This window comes from Peromyscus eremicus, chromosome 17 (genome assembly GCF_949786415.1).
Source record: "Peromyscus eremicus chromosome 17, PerEre_H2_v1, whole genome shotgun sequence".
In the NCBI taxonomy this organism is placed as follows: domain Eukaryota; kingdom Metazoa; phylum Chordata; class Mammalia; order Rodentia; family Cricetidae; genus Peromyscus; species Peromyscus eremicus.
The window spans coordinates 9,111,424-9,133,989 of record NC_081433.1 but is presented as its reverse complement, the minus strand read 5'-3'; the positions used below and the strand labels follow the sequence as shown (position 1 = coordinate 9,133,989).

At 45.4% G+C, this 22,566-nt stretch overlaps 1 long non-coding RNA gene across 1 annotated transcript in view; it reads right to left on the bottom strand.

Moving 5' to 3' along the window:
* The window catches only part of LOC131894402 (uncharacterized), a 385,440-nt gene that overhangs the window by 253,557 nt on the left and 109,317 nt on the right, over window positions 1-22,566 (bottom strand). Inside the window, exon 3 of the long non-coding RNA XR_009374909.1 lies at window positions 13,546-13,600. This is a non-coding gene — a long non-coding RNA (uncharacterized LOC131894402). The remainder of the gene's footprint in view (window positions 1-13,545; window positions 13,601-22,566) is intronic.

The following is a 22,566-nucleotide window of genomic DNA, read 5'->3' as shown; positions in this document are numbered from 1 at the left end:
ACTGGCGTCTTTGTATGCAGATCATGCACTTTGATCATTCCCATCCCTGATGCATCCCCTTTCCTTCCCATCTCCCACTGATCTTCTCCCCTATGGTCCCCTTTCTACTTCATCTTTCTTTTTCTATGTGGAGACTAAATATGGAAAAATACATGGTACTTCTCTCTCTCTGAGTCTGTCTGATTTCACTTAACATGATAGTCTCTAGTTACATCCATTTTCCTGTAAATGACATGATTTAGTTCTTCTTTATGGCCAAGTAATGCTCTATTGTGTGTGCATATGCCACATTTTTCATTCATTCTTCCACTGACAGACACCTAGGCTAGACTCCATGACATGGCCATTGTGAATAGCGAAGCACTAAACATCGGTATGCAGGTGTCTCTACTGAAACACTTCAATACACAACGTGAACGGTGACTTACTGAATAGGACTCTGATAGCTCACAAAATCATAGCAAGGGCTGACAAATGGAATTTCATCAAATTAAAAACCTTCCTTACAACAAAAGAATCAAGAGAACAAAGAGACAGCCACGGAACAGGAAACATCATTGCCAGCCATTCATCCAGCAGAGGACTAATAGCTAGATATAAAAAGAACTAAGAACAATTTAGTAACAAAAGAGCAGGTAATCCAATTATTAAATGGGTAAACGAACTGAACACTTTTCAAGTTTAGACATACAGATGGCCAAGGTATATATGAAAAAATGTTCAACGTTTTCAGCTAGCAGGGAAATGAGACTCCATCTCCAGCAATCAGGATGGCTATGATCATGAAAATGAACAGCAAATGCTGGAAAAAGAGGAATCTTCACTTACTGCTGGTGGAAGTGTAAACTGTTGGAGACGCTGTGGAAATCAGTTTGGAGGTTCCTCAAAAACCTAAAGCTAGGATGACTCTATGACCCAGCTAAAACAGTCCTGGGTGTATTCCTGAGGGAAGCGAAGCCAGGAAGTCTCACTCTGAGCCCTGCTTCTGAGTGCACATTCTCGTCGGCTCGCACATCTGAGACACTCGATGCAACTGATGCTCGAATGTGACAGACACCGGCAGCTGCAGATCCCAGAGCAGCATTACTAGTGCTGCTCATTCTGTCTAAGAACATGTAGGGAAGCCCTCTCTTTAGAAGAGGATGCTTTTTTTTCTGATCTGAACTGAAATACAGGGGCAACTTCAGCCTGCCCAAAACTACTATTTCACTCCACAGCATCCAACAGGCTCCTGATGCTGGCCATCCCAGACTGTTTTTCTCAACGCCCTCTCTACAGGGCCTCACCATAATTAGTTCACTTTTCTCCCACACCTCACTCTCTAGCATCAGGCCCTGGGCCTCTGTTACAAGCACCTGTTCTATGTGGCTGAGTTAAAATGCTCCTAATACCTCCTCATATGCCTACCTCCAGGAGTTGAGCAAATTAGTCAGAAGCCTCTCAACTGTGGAAACCCTGCTTGAGACTTTCCAGAGACACACTTGAATGTCACCAACTGTTTCCTCCCAGAAAATATCCTACACAGCCTCACAAGCACCTTCAGAACCTGGAACTTCAGGTAGAGATTTCATTCTGGATGTAATGAGAAGCCGTTGGGCACTGCCACATCCTGGGTGAAAGGGACCAAGTGATGACATGGGAAGTTTCTGACATCAGTGCAGCACTCCTGTGCCTGGAGTGACTCTTCTCCTCCAGGTCCTTCTCTGAACTCTCCAGAGACATAAGACTGTTGCAACAGCTCCAGAAAAGGCTGTCTGCCAATTCAGATATAGACAAATCCCATCCACAGCCACAGGGACACCTGAGGGAGGTCTCACGATTTCTTCCTGTCTGCGCCACAATATAGGATTTGTCACATAACAGATTCATGGTAACATGCCACACAGTTACCACACATACTAGACCCGAGGCTGCTAGTGCCCAGACCAGGCCCACTGCCTTTTAACTTCAAAAGTCTCGGCTTCACGTTGCCATGAGAAACATTTTCCTTTCTCAATTTCATTATTTGTGCATCAGTCCTTAATATCTCTGCAAATTAACCCCAACTCCTACCTGAGGAAATGGCTGCTATAAATCAAGTGGTGTGAGTGTGATTTATGCGTCGCCTGAAAACTGTTGAGCAATGAGACTGTGCTATTAAATAAGCCAGCCCCTGTGGGAAATCCATCACTGTCTTTCGGTGAAGCTGCAGCTCAGTTGTAAAGGAGGGAAGCTCAGCATGCTAAGCTGGGTGTGGCCGTGGCCATGGCAACCAAGGTTTCACCATTCAAGGAATCTACAGTGGCCATGCGGGTCTCTATACCAGGTGGTACCTAGGGCCATTTTAAGTTCATCTATAAACTGAATCAAGGGAACTAGAGAGATGGTTCAGTGGCTAAGAACACTTACTGGGCTTGCAGAGGATCCAAGTTAGATTCCTAGCACCCCGCATAGAGCACCTATAACTAGCTCCAGGGGACCACTGCCTCTGGCTTCTGTAGGTACCTGCACCCACATGTACATACCCATACACAGATACATACACATATACATAAATTTTTAAAATAATAAAAATATTTTTTCAAATCCTAATCAATACTTGGTTTTACCAAAAATTAAAGAGTTATAGTTTTTAGAACTTTTCATTTAGTACAGTGTTTTTACAATAAAATGCTTCCCTGGCATTATTATAAAATGTTTGGGTTGAAGGTTTTTTGGCAAATATTCAAACTTCTCAATCTCAAAAGACAGAATTCAGTGACTTTCACTTGATGGCTCCCTTTACATTATTATTAGGATGTCAGGAGGAAGCCAGCCACTCATGACACTAACACCCTCGCACGTCAGAAGACAAGTGAGAAGGGCCAGTGGAGGCCACTACAGGGTGGGGAAGAGGGGTGTGGTCAATCCCAGAAGGCATGCTTCCGACTTCTACTAATAAAAAACAGGACCACCCCAAAGGTAGATGGTCTCTTGCTACAAGAATCTGGTCATCTCCAGAAAACCTGATCCTGCAGTGTTACCTGCATACAGTACCTCACAGGTCACTCTGCTATCCCTCCTCCAACCTCCACTGATACAACCCCAGATCTGCTTCCACCCAGAACGTGAGATTACCATATAACTTTCCCTCCAGCTCTCCTGGTCAAAACCCTCGGTGTTCATGGTGGTGGTGGTGGGGGGCACTGTAAGAGTGTGTGACATTCTCAAGAATAGAGAGGGAATAACAAGCTCACTCCAGAAGAGCCAAGGTGAGTAGGAAGAACTACGCTTTAACACCACAGCTCAACGTATCCTGCATCTTAAAAAGAGAGGCAAGAACACCCTCTACCCTAACCCCCTACCAAAACAGCTGAGCATCATGCAGAGATACCAGCTAGGCCCTGGCCCCAATTGGACAACAGCTGGGCACAGTGATGGTGGTAGAGGAGCCATCCCCATTATCACTCAGGTGGCCAGACTGCAGAAACAGAGATATCACACATGTCCTGTCTTATGGGAACAACAGAAAAGGCTATCAGAGCACCAGAAAAGCCATAAATGCCCCATGAAAGACCATGTATGACATGGGCCTGCATACACTGTGTACAAATATGTACACAAGGACCACACATGCAGGCAGTCCTGGACAACACTGGAACTGACATCCCGGGCAATGTACATCACTGGCTTCTGACGAGGAATCCCAGAGACCTGTGGAGCCTGAGGAAAATGTGAAGAGTGTTGCCTGTGACCACAAACAGAATAGAGCAAGACTGCAGATCCAGGTGAGATGCCTGAAGACAGAATGAAGGGCAACAAGAGAATGAGGGCTTCATAAACCTGAACCAAGGCATCTATGGAAGGGCTGAAGGGGAAAGCCATGGTAGAGGAGGCTAGACAGTGTGGTGGTGGTGGTGGTGGTGTGTGACAAAACGTTTCCCGGGTAGACATGTCTACTCACTCCAGACAGGAAGCCCACGACAGACCAAAACACCAATACCACCCAAGTCCAATTTGGTGAACCATGAGTCTTACTGGGGTTACTTACAGGGGTGTGGGTAGGAAGTTACAGAGCTGCATCACCAAGGTCCTCCCCGCATGGGCGACAGTTCACTAAGCTGGGAGCCTGAGTCCACTGCACAGCCCACAGGCAGCTCAACAGCCGGAAGAGGGGCCTTTCTAGGTGACTTGGTTGCTCTAAACCTCTTCCAGGCGGCTCAGCTGGTTTCTGCTTCTTGCAGGCAGCTGGTCTGGTCTCAGTCTTCCTTGGTGCTTAGCTTCTCTGTGAGTCCTCTCTGCAGCTCGGCTTTCCTAGACTGAAAGGAGCCCTCAGCTTTGATGGCTTACCCTGGCAGGGAGGGGCCTAATGAATCTAGCCAGTTTCAGGGACTTTCCGAAGTTGTTTTGAATTGTTTCTCTTCCTGTTGACAGAGCTTCCCTGCAAGATGGGATGTTTCAGTCTTGGAGGAAATTGCTATCAACAGGTGTCTCATGGTATAGGACAGTATCTGAACAAACAGCAAAAATGCTGAATGTATGAACAGGCAGAGCTCCAGCAAGCTAATTTGCAAGTGTTAAAAAAAACAATCCCCTATGAAGTCATCTCCTAGTAAAGGGGAAGCTCTCCATGATAAGAAGGGAAGTTAGTGGTCCAGGTGAATCCCACACTAGGAGCCTGCGTCCCTTCAGAGGAAACTCAAGTGTGTGACACTGTGCAGGACCCTCGCTATGTCTGATATTTTCTCTACATTTTCCCCAGAGACAAGGGCCACAACAATACAACATTTCTGTTCCATGATAAGCGCAACTGTAACCTGGAACATGTTGGCAGAGGATGAGCATCACTGAGTTCAGGACATCCCTGTTTTTGATTCTCTGGGCAGGGCACTTGGGCAAGAAACTGCTCTTGCCTTGACTGCTGATAATATGTTGTATAAACTGGACATACAGGACCCATAGGAAAATGATCACTGAATTTGCCAAAACAAGGCAAAATGGTCCTTCAGGTTCCTGCTTTGCAGAGGAGACTGCCAGACATTATACAGGACACAGGAAAAAGTGACTGAGAGATTAAGCCTATGGGCTAAAAATGGATGCCCCAACGTTGCAGAGGAACTTTGAGTGACTGTCCAGGCAGCCAGCTGTCTCTGTCATTCTAGATTTTTGGAAGTTGCTTACAATGTACTTCCTGTCTACTTAGGTATTATACCCTTCTGGGGTCTTTGATGTAGTTGAAGACTAGATAGTTATAATTTTCTTTGGTTATAATAAAAGATAAATTAGATATGAAACCTTAAACTCACAAATATAGAATAGATAGAATACTTTCTTTAAATTTGCCAAATATAATAGACTAGATATTGTAATTGTAATTTTTGCTTGATAACTGTTTTATTATATGTAATTTTACTATGTTAAAGTTAAAACCTTCCTTTTTGATTAGACAGAAAAGGGGAAATGCTGTGGGATGTCTTTCTGTATGCTGTGAATATGTGTTGCTCTGATTGGTTGATAAATAAAGCTGTTTGGCCTATGGTGAGGCAGAATAAGGTTAGGCGGTACATTCCAACTGGAAAGAGAAGAAGAGGAAAGGGGAGGTTGAAAGAGATGCTGCAGGCTGCCACCAGGAGAAGCAAGATGTGAAAGTACCACTTTGGATGTGAGTGGGAGAGATTTGTCCCAACCTCGGCCAGGCAGGACACAGGAAAACTTCTGACTACAAGGGAGTCTTGAAGTCTCTTGGAAAGATCTGTGCTCTACCCAGCAGCATAGGCAGGAAGTGTCAAAACTCTATGTGGACTGCTTAAATGCCTATAAAGTGAGTCATATTGTCAGACAAATGGTTGACCCTGTTTCCATAACAGGCTTAAAACTATCACCAACACTCATCGTCTTAGGGGGTTTTAAACTGACTTCAACAAAAAATGCCATTTGAAAGCAGGATCCTGCATTTAAAATCTTTGAATTTTCAGCAAGTACACATGCATGCACACTTATGCCCAAATGGCAATGGCAATAAAAATGTTCTCAGTACTCAGGAAAGATTGCTTTTCCAGATCTGGTAAGGCAATAGGCACAATTATTTCAAAAATGTTTAAATATGGAACATCCAAATGGCAGTACAAAATTCCTCAACATCTCATCTAAGAACTAGACTCTTCACTCTACAAAGCGAAGGTTAAATATGTCAGAAAGTCAAAGCATGGTCCTATGGTCACTCAGACTGTCCCTGTTCACAAAGGCCTGGCCCTCTTGGGGGCAGTCCTAGAAGAACAGTTCAGAGAGAGAATACAAATGAGAGATAAAGTTTCCTAGGAGAACACATTGTGAGAGGTACAGGAACTGGCTCAGAAGTTTAAGTCCCAGTAAGAGAATGTCAAAGCTACCAGTGTAAACATGAAGACACAGAGACAGAGACACTGTTGACTGAGGCATCTTCACACATCCACAGCAACCTCATCCTGAATCACAGGACTGGTTCTCCTACACCTTACAAAGCCAGCAGGCTTGGTTCTATGCTGCAGGATCCTGTATGGTATATTCATGGGGATCCTGTGAGGCCCATGATTACTTCATTCACATTTTATCACACGAGCCCCCTCTATGTATTTTTTCATGCCTACAAGGCCAACTTAACTTTCTTCAAACACCACAATTGGCAGTTTTACTCAGTCAGGGTAGATTATGTCTGCCCTTTTTAACACTCTGAGTTAAAGTCCTACCCATGGAAAGTGCTGTAATAGCTCAAGGCTTCTAACTATGTGTGTCCCATGAGGAAGCCCCCCCTTAACTTTAAGGGGACCCTCCACATCTGGAGAGACTTGGTACCAAGAGTCTGAGCAGCCTCTAGCATTCCATTATTGTATTAACCAATAGAAGAAACATTTATCTGAGCATAAAGTGGATCAGCCCAGGGTGTGGAAGCCATGCCACAGCCACAGTATCACAAAAACCAGGGATGTCTTAACCCTCTCCACCCAGCCTGGGCCCACACACTCCTCTTCTGTTTCGTGCCCATTACTCATCCCCAGTAGCACCTTTGGAAATCATGCTCATGTGCAAACCTCCAAATCTTTAGCAGTGATTTGAAGACACTTCAGTGCTCCACACCCAAACACGGATGGATGTGTGCTTCCTACTCTTCCTTGAGTGGCGAGCTATGAGAAACTGGAAATTCTGAAGGCCCATGAACACCCCCACATTTCCTCTTAGCCCTTCTTCTGCCACAGTAGCCAAGTCCCGAAGGACAGCCCCTCCTGTTCCTGATGAGGAACATGGCCAAGTCCTAGGACGGGCTACTCGAGTCACCTGTGTAACCTGACTAACCCAGCTCTCTGGGAGCTTGGCCCAACCAATTAAGAAGAGAGAGAGAGAACTGCTAAGTTTCCATTTTATATCCATGCCTCAAGAGACCAACATGTTTTTGTGCAATAATAAGAGGCACTTGGCCTAAGCCTCCCCCCCCCATCTTTGGTGCCTTAGAGGTTAGACCATGCCCAGTGATCTGCCGTAACGCTGGTGTCATCCTTCATCTTTGTCACCAGTTGTGTGTGTGTCTGAATGCACGTGATCTTGACGTACACTAGCATGACTTTAAGGTAGCTTGCAAATGAATGGGTAAGGAAAATATGGTATAACTAGGAGAAAGAATAGGGAGTGTTCAATGAGGTAAGGAGATGGTTAATGCACCATGAACAGAGGTACAAAGGTACAGAGCAGTGGGTGATGTAGAGCATGGTAGACATGGAGAAACTGCAGACAGGGTGTATAGAGTGTATGTTTACTGTTTATCTAGAAGTGAGTTGTGTATCAGCCACATGGCACCAGATGCCAGCAGGGTGGGGACGGGCTGTGCAGTGCTGTACCAAGATGCTTCATAGCATTCTCCCTGGAGCAGAGAGCCTCCTAAGATGTTCCTAAGATAGCAGGGGTATTAGGAGCTCTAAAAGAGCATGGATGGAAGCAGGGATGAGACTCCCGGAGGAAATCTGTCAGCCACAGTGAACTTCAGAGCATCCAACTACAAGGATCATCTTAAGAAACCTCTTGCCTATGTACTTTTTTTCAGCCTAAAGAGCTTTGAAAAACTCTAGAGCACCTTGAACTGCGTGGTCACTTCCTCTCAATTACCTGGAGTACATTCTGAGATGCTAGTTAAACACACGGTGCTAAGATTAGCATTCATCCACTTAGGCTTGGAAAGAACAGTGGCACAGGGTAAGAATCATCTTCTCTCACTTTCTCAAACAGGAAACTGTAGGCAGGACAAGCTGAGAGAGCCTCCTCAGGAAGTTAACTTGGCTACTCCCAGCCGCAGAGAGCTCTGGTGGCCTGCACAGGGTGGCCCAGTGACCTCATGGGATATTATTAAGGCACATTGTTCAAACCACAGGGTGAGACTGAAACCTCTCAAAGGAGAAGAATTAAGAGCATTTGGCCTTGGGCCTCATGGCTTCTCACCTTCACAATAAGCCACCACCAACAAGGACCCTAAGTGAAGAGTACACAGATCTGTGGGGTCAGCCTCTCAGGCTCCATATAGGAGACCATTGCAGAGATGCGGCTGAATGCAATTCACTCTGGGCTGCATTTCTACTGAGATACACGGTTCTCCACTTTAATAGAAAACCACCATATAATATACAATGAAACCCTATAGGTGGCAAAAAGCCACATTGAATAAAGCAACTTTTGTCCTAAACTATTGACCTATAGCCTTACATTCTGGCAGTAATTTTGTAGCACAAGCAATTTTCTGATAGAGTCATTGGCAGTTTATGAAATTAAGGCCTTTGATGCATGAGAGGGTTTTCTTCTGTCTCTGGCTGGTGGACAAAGGGAGGGAGAGCAGAACATGGGTGTTCTGTTCACTCAACGACGGCACAGAGTGCTAGGAGACAAGAGAAGGCGAATCTCCACAGCTTACAGCGTTTACTTTCTCCATTTAGCTCAGAGCTCGTTATTCTTAGTTTATGAATCATATCATATGGCATTCTATTTGTACAACCTCAATTCCTTTTTGAAAAGGAAAAGGTAGTATAAATAATTGCAGTAACTGGGGGAGAAAAAGCTCACTTGAAGCATTTGGCCTTTCAAAGAATAAACCTTCAACCTGTAACATTAAAATGGCATCACTTGGCACTTTGTGTCCTTGTGTGTCCACTATGTCCATTGTGCATCCTTCCAGGACCCTTCCACGCACGGTACTTGCTGCACTTGTCCCAGGAGCTTCACCAGTCACCCACAGCCCCTCTTGTCCCACACCAGCAACACTCTTCCTCATCCACATCATTTTGCCCTGTACTTGGTTAGCAAGGATTTCCTGAGGTTCCTGTAGCATCACAGACCAACCCAGAGTAAGATGCTGCCTGAGCTGCAGCAAAATGTTCAGCAGCTATGTGGAGAAAGACAGGAACTGAGGTCTGCATCCTTATCATTGGAAGAGGGTGGTGTCTTTCCTACACAGGCAATAGCCAAAGCTAATGTGAAAACCCTAAACCAGAAGTCCTGCAAGACCACCGTGCAGGGTATCCGTTGCAACACCAGGAAACAGCATCACTACCACATCTGTATGAGCCAGGTGCATTGTGCCTACCACCAGTCACTTCAAGTCATGTTCCAAGCTGTGGAAAAAAGAACAAACTGACTCATTGGTTTCCCCTTATTTCTTTACTGTGAAATTACACGCTGTTGAAAACCTTAGGCTCAAGAGAAAACCAAGAGATGTAAAATTACCACCCTTTCCTGCCATTTCAACAAAGATGTCCATCCCCTCTGTTTCTTGAACTAAATAGGCAAGTTCACTAGCAGTAACTCTAATTTCAACAGCCCTCCTATTCCTTGGATGGTTTGATGATGCATAATTTAAGCTGACTGCCCTGTAGGCCTCTAAAGTCCTATGGAGTAATGCATATACTATATATGCATGATATATATATATATAATATATATATATACACACACACGCACATACACACACACACACACACACACACACACGTTAAAAAAAAACCTATGTGCTCAACCTATGTGTATACTGTAAAATTAGGGATCCTGTTTCAGACACTAAATTTTAATCCAAGATTCCATTCAGCCCAAATACACTAAGCAATTTGCACCACATAGAGACCATGTTTAACCACAGTCAGTACCACGTACCAAAGACCAGAGCCTCCACCTGCCCAGGGGACTGATCAGAGTATGGGCACCTCCCAGTCTCTTCCCAGGACCTTTATAGCAAGCTGGGAACTGGCCATGGTAGGAGAATTTGCAACACAGAAATTGGCAAACACTGGGGACTAGGCTTCTCCCCTCCCCAGCATCACCCTGCTGAGGAAAGTTGGTTGACCTCATCTCACCGGCCGTCAGGCAACCTCAGAGACAGGAATGCTCAGGTGTGTCAGGAATGCCACTATGAACTGGCAAAGGAGCAAGAATCACGGCCACACACACGTGAAGAAGATCATAAAACTCTTTCTGTTCAGCTTCCACAGGAACATATTTCACAGTCACCTTTCTGTGACTTTGGAATAAAATAGAGCCCAAAGCCTATTGGATCTCCCTGTGCGTGTAGTCTGTGAGGGGCCTGTCACTCCGTTATTGTCAAGGCCTGTGGGGAATGAATGTTTTTGCCATTTTACAAGACGAATCTGTCCCCAAAATGTCTTCATTCTTGGTGGCAGAACAGGCTGTCTTCTGATGGACACAGACAAACACCCTGAGGCAGCCAAGCAAGAGTCAAGTGAGAGGTGCCCTAGACTTCTCTAAAGCATGTGACCACACTGAAACAAACCGCTGACAACCAAGTAGTTTTTACTGTGTGCTACATTTTCCATCAGGAATCAAAGTTCCCATGCCCCCAAAGTTAAGGGCATAAAGTGTTCAAAAAAGACAAGAGACAACCATGGCTTAGAGTACTAAGACCAGGTTGCCTATGAAACTGTAAAGACAGGTGAACTTTTATCTTGGAAATCATCAGCTATAATCAAATAATGTACGTGAGGAAGCTGCTGTTCAGAAAAGTTTATAAATTCGCCCAGGAGTCAGCATACCCTGTAGGTCTGCACTCGCCTAAGACCCGCCAGCTTGAATATAGGTACATAGGAACCAGTCCTGAGGGAAACAAAGGTGGTCCCCCAGAAGTTGTGGCCACGGACGCTTCCAGTTAGTAATCCTTTTACCGACAACGAGTTTCAAGGGAGAGACCCAACTGTACTATTTTGGCAGCAAATTCTAACAAAAGGTGGCTAGATTCAAGCCAGAGGCATCAACTGGAATCCTAGTTATCAACAGATGTCTCTGACCACCTGGGTCAGCTGCCATAGTCCAGTGTACACAGCTGTTAGGCTCTGACCACCTGGGTCAGCTACCATGGTCCAGCTGCCATAGTCCAGTGCACACAGCTGTTAGGTTCTGACCACTTAGGTCAGCTGCCATAGTCCAGTGCACACAGTTGTTTGGCTGGGTTTACAAGGTACACAGGTCTCAACCTAAAGGCAAAATAAAGGTTTCATTACTAAAAATCACTGAAATTGGAAAAGGGAACAAGTGTCTGAAAGTAAAAACTTAATTAAACCCAGGGCCACAAACACACTGGAAACTCTACCACCACGCCATACCTCAGCTTCAGCGTGTTCTGGCAACGATATGTTGCATTCACCTTTGTGCTTCGAAAAGCCTCATGCCCGTGGTTTTCCTTCACAAAACAACAAAGGCAAAAAACTGTACAACTTGTGCCTCGGTTCTTTTGTGAACAAAATCCAAGTGAGGTAGTAAAGAGAAAAGAGGTCAATAAATTAATCTCCCTTTTTAACTCATTCACCAAAATTAACACAGGCAATTGAATTAGGCCAAAGCCGTGATATATATTATTTCAAAACCAGCCATGTTTAATCCAGAAACACTGAGCTCAGTGTAGGCAGCATTCCTGGGTCTAGGAGCCAATAAGCAGCATTCTTAGGAAATGAAAATAAAGCATCTTGAAAACCCTGTCTCGGAAAACCAAATAAATAATAAATAAAGTATCTTGAGATGGCAACATCTTCCAAACTCACTTGAAGCTCTGCACGCAGCAAAGTGTCTCCAAATACCCGAAACTCATTTCAGTCCTAAAAACCCACTGAGATCTTCATGTAACAGAGCTCAGCTTGTCTTCATTGCCTTGATGATGCTTGTAGGACGGCACAAGCGACTTGGCCCCTGGTCCTCCTCACACCTAACACTGTGCTTCTTCACAAGACCTGCCTTGCATCTTCACTACTAACCAAGCCTGCCAGAAAACACAAGCTTACAAAACATCCAACTGTGTTGTAATTATGTTTCTCTATAAATATAGTAAATAAGATACAAATATGTCTCACTGGCAAGAAACAAACTCTTTGGAAAAGGATGACATCAGTAACACAATATATCCACATTTCTTAATTTTAAAAAATGAAAATTCATTTTCCCCAAACCTTTGTGTTTACATTGAATATGCAACATCAACAGGACCCTCAGTGACCATGCCTATTTATATGCATAATGTGGCAGTGGAAATTTCACCAGAGCAAGCCCCTATGTATCATCATAGAAGACAAACACACTATCTGAAAACCTCTGTTTCATACCCAACAAAAATATCCTGGAATGAGCCAGGCATGGTGGCGTACACCTTTAATCCCAGCACTTGGGAGGCAGATGCAAGCGGATCTCTGAGTGCAAGGCCAGCCTGGTCTACTGAGCGAGTTCCAGAACATCCAAGGCTGTTCTACAAAGAAACCCTGTCTCAAAAAAACCAAATATATCCTGGAACACGCACTTGTATTTGCAGAGACACAATGGATTTTAAGGACGTACAAGCTGTGCAAAGCTCTTTGGAGGTAGCAGCCATATCCACTGTCTGCTCCTCGCATTCTGAGACTTTGATTTTGATGAAAGTAACTTCAGTGAGAGGCTATCTACATGGAATAATCAAAACACAGATCCACAAGATAGCACGCCTTACATTCTCATTTTCAATGCTAAAACAACCAAGTTCCAAAATGGCTCTTAGACCTCTTTCTCCCCATCACATTTTCTTAAAAGCAATGCAGAGCACTTACGCTCAGCCCACACCATCCACCCAGGATGCAAAGCTGCAGAACAACACAAGTGCCCACTGCAGTATTCCTACTCTGCCCGACTCATGCAAATCCCAGAGAATATGCATACAGCTAACTCCACCCTGATGACCAATGGACACCAAACACCCCAGACCAGCCAAAAACAAATAGTACTGTTTCTAGTAAGTAAGTATAATAACCAAACAAAACAGCTTTGGAGATGATATATTCAACTTGATTAAAAAAAGAAAAACAACCAGCCAACTTCCCATAAAAAATCTAAGATTATAAACATCTGAATTCACTTCTTTGGCCAGTAAAAACAGCAATCTGAACTCAGCTTGTAACTCGACACAGAACTGATTATCCCAACTTTCAAATAATCATGTATACACACGAACGTCAACTACAAAAAGCCCACACGACATCTACCTGAAGCACCGAGCTTCTTTGTCCCTGACACAAAACCTATGGCCTCTTTCCAGGAGGAGGTAGATCATACCTGTGTTCCTGTCTGGTAAGATGCAGCAATGCTTCTGCAGGATGCCGGGCAGAACCTGTTCCAAAACAAATAAATAAAATGCACTTGGTTGTTATTCAGGCAGAGGTGAAAGCATCTCATTAACTGCTGTGAGAGGTTTTCTAATAAGATCATTCAGTGTTGCACAAAGTCATTGCACCCAAGATGGTCTCAATAATCAACCCTTATGGAAAACACTGATAACATACATTTTTCATCCAACAGGTTAATCAAGTAAGTGTGTTGATTGTATATGGTTCTCCTGGGATGTGGCTGCCACTGGGTAATGTACACCCTAATGGGCCCTAAGAGATCTGGGACATGGCTCTGGAGGGACTGCTGTGTGCGGGGAAATGGGCACACCAATTTTCCCGGTGGCTTTTAAAATATTAGGTGCAATTATAGCCTGACAATGGAGCTTAGCTGGGACACTGTGCTGGGTCTTCGTTGAGGACCTAAGCTCAGCGGCTCTCGTCCCTCACCGAGAATATTTGTGAGGAAATAGAAAACAAAAGCTGTGTTTAGACTGTAACCTCGGTAGCAAAAGGTGAAGGAAGTGTCTCCTTTGATTGGAGGGTGAAGACACAACAGAAACCTGTTTTGTCAAGAAAATTCTACAAAGCAAAGCTTCTGCAAAGCATGGGCTGGGAAAAAAAAAATCCACAGTGGGGACTCTCAACAGGACACGTACGTTCCTGCTTCCTAAGCCACTCAGAGAAAAGCCAGCCGACCTCTCACATGCTCCACAAGACCAGGCACGGTGGGCCCTCAGCCAGCAGTGGCAGCTGCCCAGAGCTGTCCGTCAGCCAGGAAGGCTTGTGTTGCCTCAGAGCAATGAGTTCCATACAAGAGGCAGAGGTGTCCCAGGAACACACCAGGAGCCTGACATCCACTTTTGGGGACTTAGATGAATTTTTCTCTGCCTTAGCCAACCTGACTTCCTCCACTTCCTCGGAATACCTTGCATGCAGTAAAGAATGCTTTTTGACATGTGACCTTAGAGACCGATCAACCCTTCCCAGGGGCAGCCACTCTGAGTCAAGCTCTCTGGGTAACCACGTGGGCACCTGCCGTGGGATGTTCTGTATGTCAAATGTGTTGCTCTGATTGGTTAATAAATAAAACACTGATTGGCCAGTAGCCAGGCAGGAAGTATAGGCAGGATAAGCAGAGAAGAGAACTCTGGGAAGTGGAAGGCTGAGGCAGAGAGACACTGCCAGCTGCCACCATGACAAGGGAGATGTAAGGTACTGGTAAGCCACGAGCCACGTGGCAAGGTATAGATTTATAGAAATGGGTTAATTTAAGATAGAAGAACTAGATAAGAAGAAGCCTGCTGCAGCCATACAGTTTGTAAATAATATAAGCATCTATGTGTTTATTTTATAAGTGGGCTGTCGGACTGCTGGGGCTTAACGGGACCCAGAGAGGAAACTCCAGCTACAGGCACCCAGTTCTGCAGCACTGGTGACTTCATACTAAAGCTTCCTGGATCCCCCAAGAGCTCCCCCAAGCTGCTGCTACCCCTAAAAGCCACTGGCACACTCCGGGAATCTCACTTATGATCCCTTTGAAGCAACACTCCCTGCCACAACCTCAAATCTTTTTTTTTTCTTTTTTGGAACATGTCAAGTAGCTTTCATTGGATCCCAAACAGGAAAATATAAGGAGCCAGAAGAAGTCATAAACAGTCTACGGTAGAATTCACCTTGACTTTCCCAACGGCAGACGATTTGTGTTCAAAAATGGCGCCCATATCTAATCTTGACAGTCTCCTCCCAGCCGTGGTCCTGGGTAAGACACCTGCACTAAATCTTGGATACAGCCTCAGGCTCTCAAATGCCAGGCACACATCACTTCCTTGCAGCCAGCTTAAGGGAACAGCCAGGCAGGACCGTAATGGGTTTATTTCCTTCTCTCTGAAGGATTTACAGAAGGCAGCAAAGGAGAATGAAATTATCTCGCCTGCCCAAAGGCACTTTAAAAAGTTCAAACCTGCCTATTCTTTGAGAGCATTTAACTGCTGAAGATAATTGGAGACATTGTGCTTCTGCTCTCCAGAGTCAGGAGAGAGGGACCAACAAATTCAAAGACCCCAAGAGTCCCCATTACTACCACCCAAGGTCTCGGAGTGTCCATCATTCCACATTTCTGAGGAGACCACTGTTGATAACCATGATTGTAGGTGCAGATTCTTCCAAGCAGGAGATCCGTTTCCTAAATAAGAACTCCAAAGTCTCAGTTGTCTGAATCTTGCTTGCTCTCTAGGTGTCTTCTTAGGTCAAAGACAAAAATATAACCCCACAGGGACACTGATACTTCTGCAATATTAGCTGAAGGAAATTAAGAATTCATGTGTCTGGTGACTCTGGCTGCATTTCACATACTCCAGCCTACACTAGCCATGGCCTGATGTTTAACAGTACAGACACCGAACACATCTTTTCTTTGGGGTGGTGATGCCCAGAGAAGACACAGGGCTCTGGTCACCCAGGCAATATCTCTGGGCAGTCTTACCTCATCCTCCTCTCTCCAGTCCCAGGTGACTGTAGCATCTGCCTGTCCCTAGATACCCAGAACACATGCTTTCCTCTGTACCCCCAATGACATCTTTTAGGGACTCAGTGGTCCTCCGACCTCTGACCCTCCCATCACCTCTGGCCTCTGAAGTAGGGAACATAACAGTTCATCTGTTTGAAGTCCATGTGATCTGGGAAAATTCTACTGAATAAATCATCAGTCTCTCGAAGCAGATGTGACAGGTGCCACTTATGGGTGGCTTAGAACATTTAAACATATTGCCACAGAGTCTGTGGGCCTGAAATCCAAAGCCAAGGTATAGGCACAGTAACATGCCAATTAAAGACTCCAAGAATGGCTGTTTATGCCTCTATACTCCTTATGGCTCCTGGCACCCTGGGTTTATCGCCACATCCCATCAACCTCCACGGTATCCACATGGCCTTTTCCCTATCGCTCTATATGGTCTTCCCTCCACAAGTATGTGCCAGCAAAGTCTTCTCTCCCCATGTATGCACTAATATGGCCTACTATTCACACTTGCTCATGGTTTTCCCTCCATACATAGGCACTCACATGGTCTTCCTTTCATTCATGTGTGTCCACATCCTCATAGTCTTCTCTCCACACATGTGTGTTCACACTCACATGGTCTTCCATATATGTGTCCACACCCACATGGTCTTCTTTCCATACATGTGTGTCCATACGTACATGGTCTTCCATACATGTGTGTCCACACCCACATGGTCTTTTCTCCACACATGTGTGTCCACACTCACATGGTCTTCTCTCCACACATGTGTGTTCACATTCACATGGTCTTCCATACATGTGTGTCCACACCCACAGGGTCTTGCCTTCACATGTATGTCAACCATACCACCTCCTCTTCTCCTGCATGTACCCACGTGTCTTCTCCTGCATGTACCCACGTGTCTTCTCCTGTATGTACCCACATGTCTTCTCCTGCATGTATCCACATGTCTTCTCCTGCATGTACCCACGTGTTTTCTCCTGCATGTACCCACGTGTTTTCTCCTGCATGTACCCACGTGTTTTCTCCTGCATGTACCCACGTGTTTTCTCCTGCATGTACCCACATGTCTTCTCCTGCATGTATCCACATGTCTTCTCCCGCATGTACCCACGTGTTTTCTCCCGTATGTACCCACGTTTTCTCCTGCATGTACCCACGTGTTTTCTCCTGCATGTACCCACGTGTTTTCTCCTGCATGTACCCACATGTCTTCTCCTGCATGTACCCACGTGTCTTCTCCTGCATGTACCCACGTGTCTTCTCCTGCATGTACCCACATGTCTTCTCCTGCATGTATCCACATGTCTTCTCCTGCATGTACCCACGTGTCTTCTCCTGCATGTATCCACATGTCTTCTCCTGCATGTACCCACGTGTTTTCTCCTGCATGTACCCACGTGTTTTCTCCTGCATGTACCCACGTGTTTTCTCCTGCATGTACCCACGTGTTTTCTCCTGCATGTACCCACATGTCTTCTCCTGCATGTACCCACGTGTCTTCTCCTGCAGGTACCCACATGTCTTCTCCTGCATGTATCCACATGTCTTCTCCTGCATGTACCCACGTGTTTTCTCCTGCAGGTGTTCCTGTATCCTTCTTGCAAACAGACATTCCAATTCAATTAGAGCCCACCCTCATGGTCTCATCTACCTTGGTAAAGTCTTCTAGGACCCTGTATCCAAACTGAGTCATATTCTGAGGTGCATAACGGGGAACAGAATCCAACCCATAATATGCTAAAACACTGCAGTTAGGGAGGAGTCTTGGTGTCACTGATGCCACTTATCGGCAAGTCATGGAGTTCTCTGTGCTTGAATTTGCCTCAAGGTAAGAAACCTAGGGCTTCTGCAAAGTGTAGCTTGTCCTCTGCTGGTCACCAGGAGCCTTTGTTCTCTTAGCATCACAGTACTCTCCAGTCAACCTCCTGTTCTCTCAGCCCAACCTCCTTGTTTCCTGATGCTTTCCCTTCACAGTGCCTTTGGGGTGGCAGTCACTCACTCATTCCCACACAGGCATCATCAAGAATAGAGCACAGCCCAGGCTTTCACCCTTCCCGTGTCCACGTGCAGCAAATGCTCTTGCGTGTTCTTAGGTCCGTCCCCTTCCCCTGCTGGTGTGAGCTCATATTTACCTTCAGACTGCCTACCCATGATGAGCCCTCACACCGGACAAGAAACCTCACGAGTGGGTGTCTGGTATGTTCTGGGGAGTCGGATTTCAAGTGTATTGGGTGTGTGCCGAGTAGAGCTCAAGAAAGGACGGTGGTTCTGGGAACAGTCAGAGGATCCTTGGTAAGCAACCTGAAGATCTTACCATTGTTGTGACAGCTTGGCCTGCGTGCTGGAACCAGGACATTCCTGACAGTCCATTTGCCCCTGAACCCTCCTCACCCAAATAACCACAGGGTACTAGAGTTTCCTCAGGTAACCATCACAGGAAAGTCTTAATGGAGATAAGTGCAGTTGTTGTTTTACTTTTTTGGGGGCCCACCACCCAGCTCCAAAATAATCACACACAGAGGCTTATTCTTTCTTATGAATGCCCGGCCTTAGCTTGGCTTGTTTCTAGCCAGGTTTTCTTAAATTATCCCATCTATCTTTTGCCTCTGGGCTTTATTCTTTATTTCTGTATACCTTTCTTTACTTCTTTCTCTGTGACTTGCTGTGTAGCTGGATGACTGGCCCCTGGAGTCCTCCTCTCCTCCTTTTCTTGCTTCTTGATCTTCCTCCTCCCAGATGTCTCATCCTATTTATTCACTCTGCCTTCCAGTCCTGCCTATCCTTTCTCCTGCCTTGATATTGGCAGTTCAGCTCTTTATTAGACCATCATGTGTTTTAGACCAGCACAGTAACACAGCTTCACAGAGTTAAACAAATGCAACATAAAGGAATGCAACACATCTTTGCATTGTTAAACAAATGTTCCACAGCATAAACAAATGTAACACATCTTAAATTAATATTCCACAACAGATAAGGGGCTCCCTGCCTCCTTCCTTCATCCATTCCTCTGGCCAGACTTCCTCCTGCCAAGCTCTCGCTATCCTTGGAGACTCTCAAGGATTCTCATAGCCTAGCTCCAAATTGGGCCCTGGGACCCAACAAAACACTAACAGGAATCTGTTTCCCTTTGTGAACTGGGAACAAGGTCCTGGAGCATTAAGGGCATGGGGCACATGTGACACTTGTGAACCACCCTGGCCCGAGTTAGATGTCCCCATGTCAAAAGATACTACTATGTGAGGGTGAATAGCCTCAAAGGGGATTGGGATCCTCCATATGCTCATTAGAACCCATTCCACAAACCTAAACATCTGCTCCATACTGTCTATGTGTTCTCTCCCATCCTGTGGAGTTACCTCACTAAGGTTCTGAATCTACATCCTGATGACAGGTGATGACCTGATTCAGCTCCTCTCTGTGGTGATATTGTGTTCCCCAAAATATTGTGCACCTTAATAAACTTATCTGGGGTCAGAGACAGAACAGCCACTAGATACAAAGACTAGAAAATGGTGGCACTCACACCTTTAATCCTAGCATTCCAGAGGTAGAAATCCCTCTGGATCTCTGTGAGTTCAAGACCACATTGGAAACAGCCAGGCATGGTGACACACGCCTTTAATCCCAAGAAGTGAGCCTTTAATCCCAGGGAGTGATGGCAAAAACAGAAAGATATATAAGTTGTGGAGACCAGAAACTAGCAGCATTTGGCTGGTTAAGCTTTCAGGCTTTCGAGCAGCAGTTCAGCTGAGACCCATTCGGATATGAGGACTTAGAGACTTCCAGTCTGAGAAAACAGGACCAGCTGAGGAACTGGCGAGGTGAGGAAGCTGTGGCTTGTTCTGCTTCTCTGATCTTCCAGCATTCACCCCAGTAACTGGCCTCAGGTTTGATTTTTATTGATAAGAACTTTGAAGATTCATGCTACACCTCTCTGAGACTGCTGCCCTCACACCAGGGTCTAGTCTCTTACAAACAATGAGCACCTCCACACTCACTCTGTTTCTCAGCAGAGGGACAGTCTACTTCCTATTCATAAAGAAGTTATGCGCTCACCCTGAATTACAGCTAGAGTGGGCCAGGTAAGGGACTGTCACCCTGCAATTTAAGCCTGTGGGCCTTATGGACCTGCACTCCAAATCTACTTGAGTGATGATGGAGACTCGCACCCTCTAATTCTCAGAAACTCTAATATTTCTTTTCTGTTTCCTCTTCCTAGAAATCCTATTACTTAGGCACAGGGATGAGTGGGTCTAATCACTGTTACCACTCTGTTCCTCTGCTTTTTTGTTATACTTTCATAAAATTCTCTGTTTTGTATTCTAACCCTCTAGTGAATGCCTCAGGTCTGGCCATCCACTGTTATTTCTCGGAGATTTTCCTTTCTGTCAATGTTACTTCTGTACATTAGCTTCAGCTTGGCTCTGGCTCTTCCCTCCCCGAGGACAGGAATATTGATGACTCCCATGCTTCTGGCACAGTCTCTAATCTCAGTGACATCATGGCTGTAAAAGCTGATGCTCTGTGGTCAGCTGCCTTGCTTAGTATCAAGGCCGATGTGTTATCATCTGATACCCACAACTGTTAGTATAGGTCAAACCAACATCCTACATTCCCAGTCTGGAATAAATGAGTGATGGGGAGCCAGGTGTCTGTGTGGCCTCTCAAGATTGCTAGGGCCACAAGGGTAGGCGATAACTGTCATCAAAGATCACCTGCTCTCTGAGTTACAAAGTTAACCTCAGAGGTGAAAGGATGTAGCCTCAGGGCCTTTGATAGGTCCAGTGTACATGGCATTTTGTCCTGTTTTTTAAACTTCTGAAAACATTAGTAGATATTATTTCCAAATATAGGCTCTTAGGAAGAATCATTCTTTCCCATCCTCCTTTCTCTCTCTGTCTCTCTCTCTGTCTCTCTCTGTCTCTCTCTCTGTCTCTCTCTGTCTCTCTCTCTGTCTCTGTCTCTCTCTCTGTCTCTGTCTCTCTCTGTCTCTGTCTCTCTCTCTGTCTCTGTCTCTCTCTCTGTCTCTGTCTCTCTGTCTCTGTCTCTCTGTCTCTGTCTGTCTCTCTGTCTCTCTCTCTGTCTCTCTCTCTCTCTCTCTCTCTCTCTCTCTCTGCCTTGATGCCTTTCCTTCCTGGGCAACAGGATGCTGAGCCCAATGGGCCATGATACTTGGGCATTCCCGACAGTCTGAGTTTTTTCAATTTGTACAAGAGATCAGCACTGTGGCATTTAAAAACTAGAAGTGACATTACACAGTTTAACAAGCTTCTCAGAGGACACAGGCCCCAGAGACATAGACACATTCTTTAGAGTGTCAAGAACATAAGTAAGTATTCAATTAACTGTTCCCAACCAATTGAACTGTGAAGAAATGGCCTTAGGTTTCTTTTAGAAAATGTGGTATCCCATGCCTCTCAAGAGAGGACACTCAGCAACATCTGATTTCCATCTGGAGACGCTGGTCTTCATGTGTGTTGACCCACCCTCTACTTCTGCCTTCCTCTTGTAGTGTTGACAGAAATGAGAATACTCATCAAAGGCCAGTCATAGACAGGACAGGACAGATGCACACCTCGGGATTTCCCTGTACATCTGCACATGCCTCCTTCATGTTCAGCATAAGATTGACAGAGATCCTTGACTTTGTCATTGTAAGCAGTCATACATGCATTGGAACCATTTATACAATTGCAACCTCTGAGTTGGGTGTGGACACCAAGGATGGGCTGCCTACGTACTGTACAGCTCCTTCACTTACAAGAACACCTGTTGATCAGAGGCTCTGCCTCAGTGCCCAGCTCTGGGTGAAAACACTCCTTCCAATCTGACTAAGAGGAGTAAGGAGTGAAATAAAAAAACGTCAGCCAGGCTCCACTGCCTCAACATTAGGCATTTGCCTTCTATCTCATGGTTCTCATGCAGAGTGTCGTGGGGAGCAAAGCCAGAGTCTAGAACACAAATAAGGATCTAACACTGGACAAGCTGTCTTCATTGCCCTCGTCTGTGTCATCTGTGAAAATGGGACCACTTCAGAAACCAAAGGGCATTATGCTCCATGAGTCAGTAGTGACTGTAATCTACCATGACAGACTCAAACCTCAGCCTATACCAGTGCTACTTACACATACAAGGATCACTCACATGGCATCCTGGTCCCCAAATGTGGCCAGGAACTGAATTTCATGTTCCCTGGAGATGCTGCATCAATAATCCAGGAAACAGTTTGAAAACCATGAAAGCAGCATATCACCACCAGCAACATGCGTCCATCGACTTCTCGTCCATCGACTGTCCCATTAGAGTTCATGCAATAAAATCATCACGTCAAGCTGACAGAGGGGCTGATGGGGGATGGACAGCAGAACTGATTGAGAAATCAATCTCAGTGTGCTTCCATAACATAAAGAACAGATGGATGTAGTGGGTAGCTCTTCCTG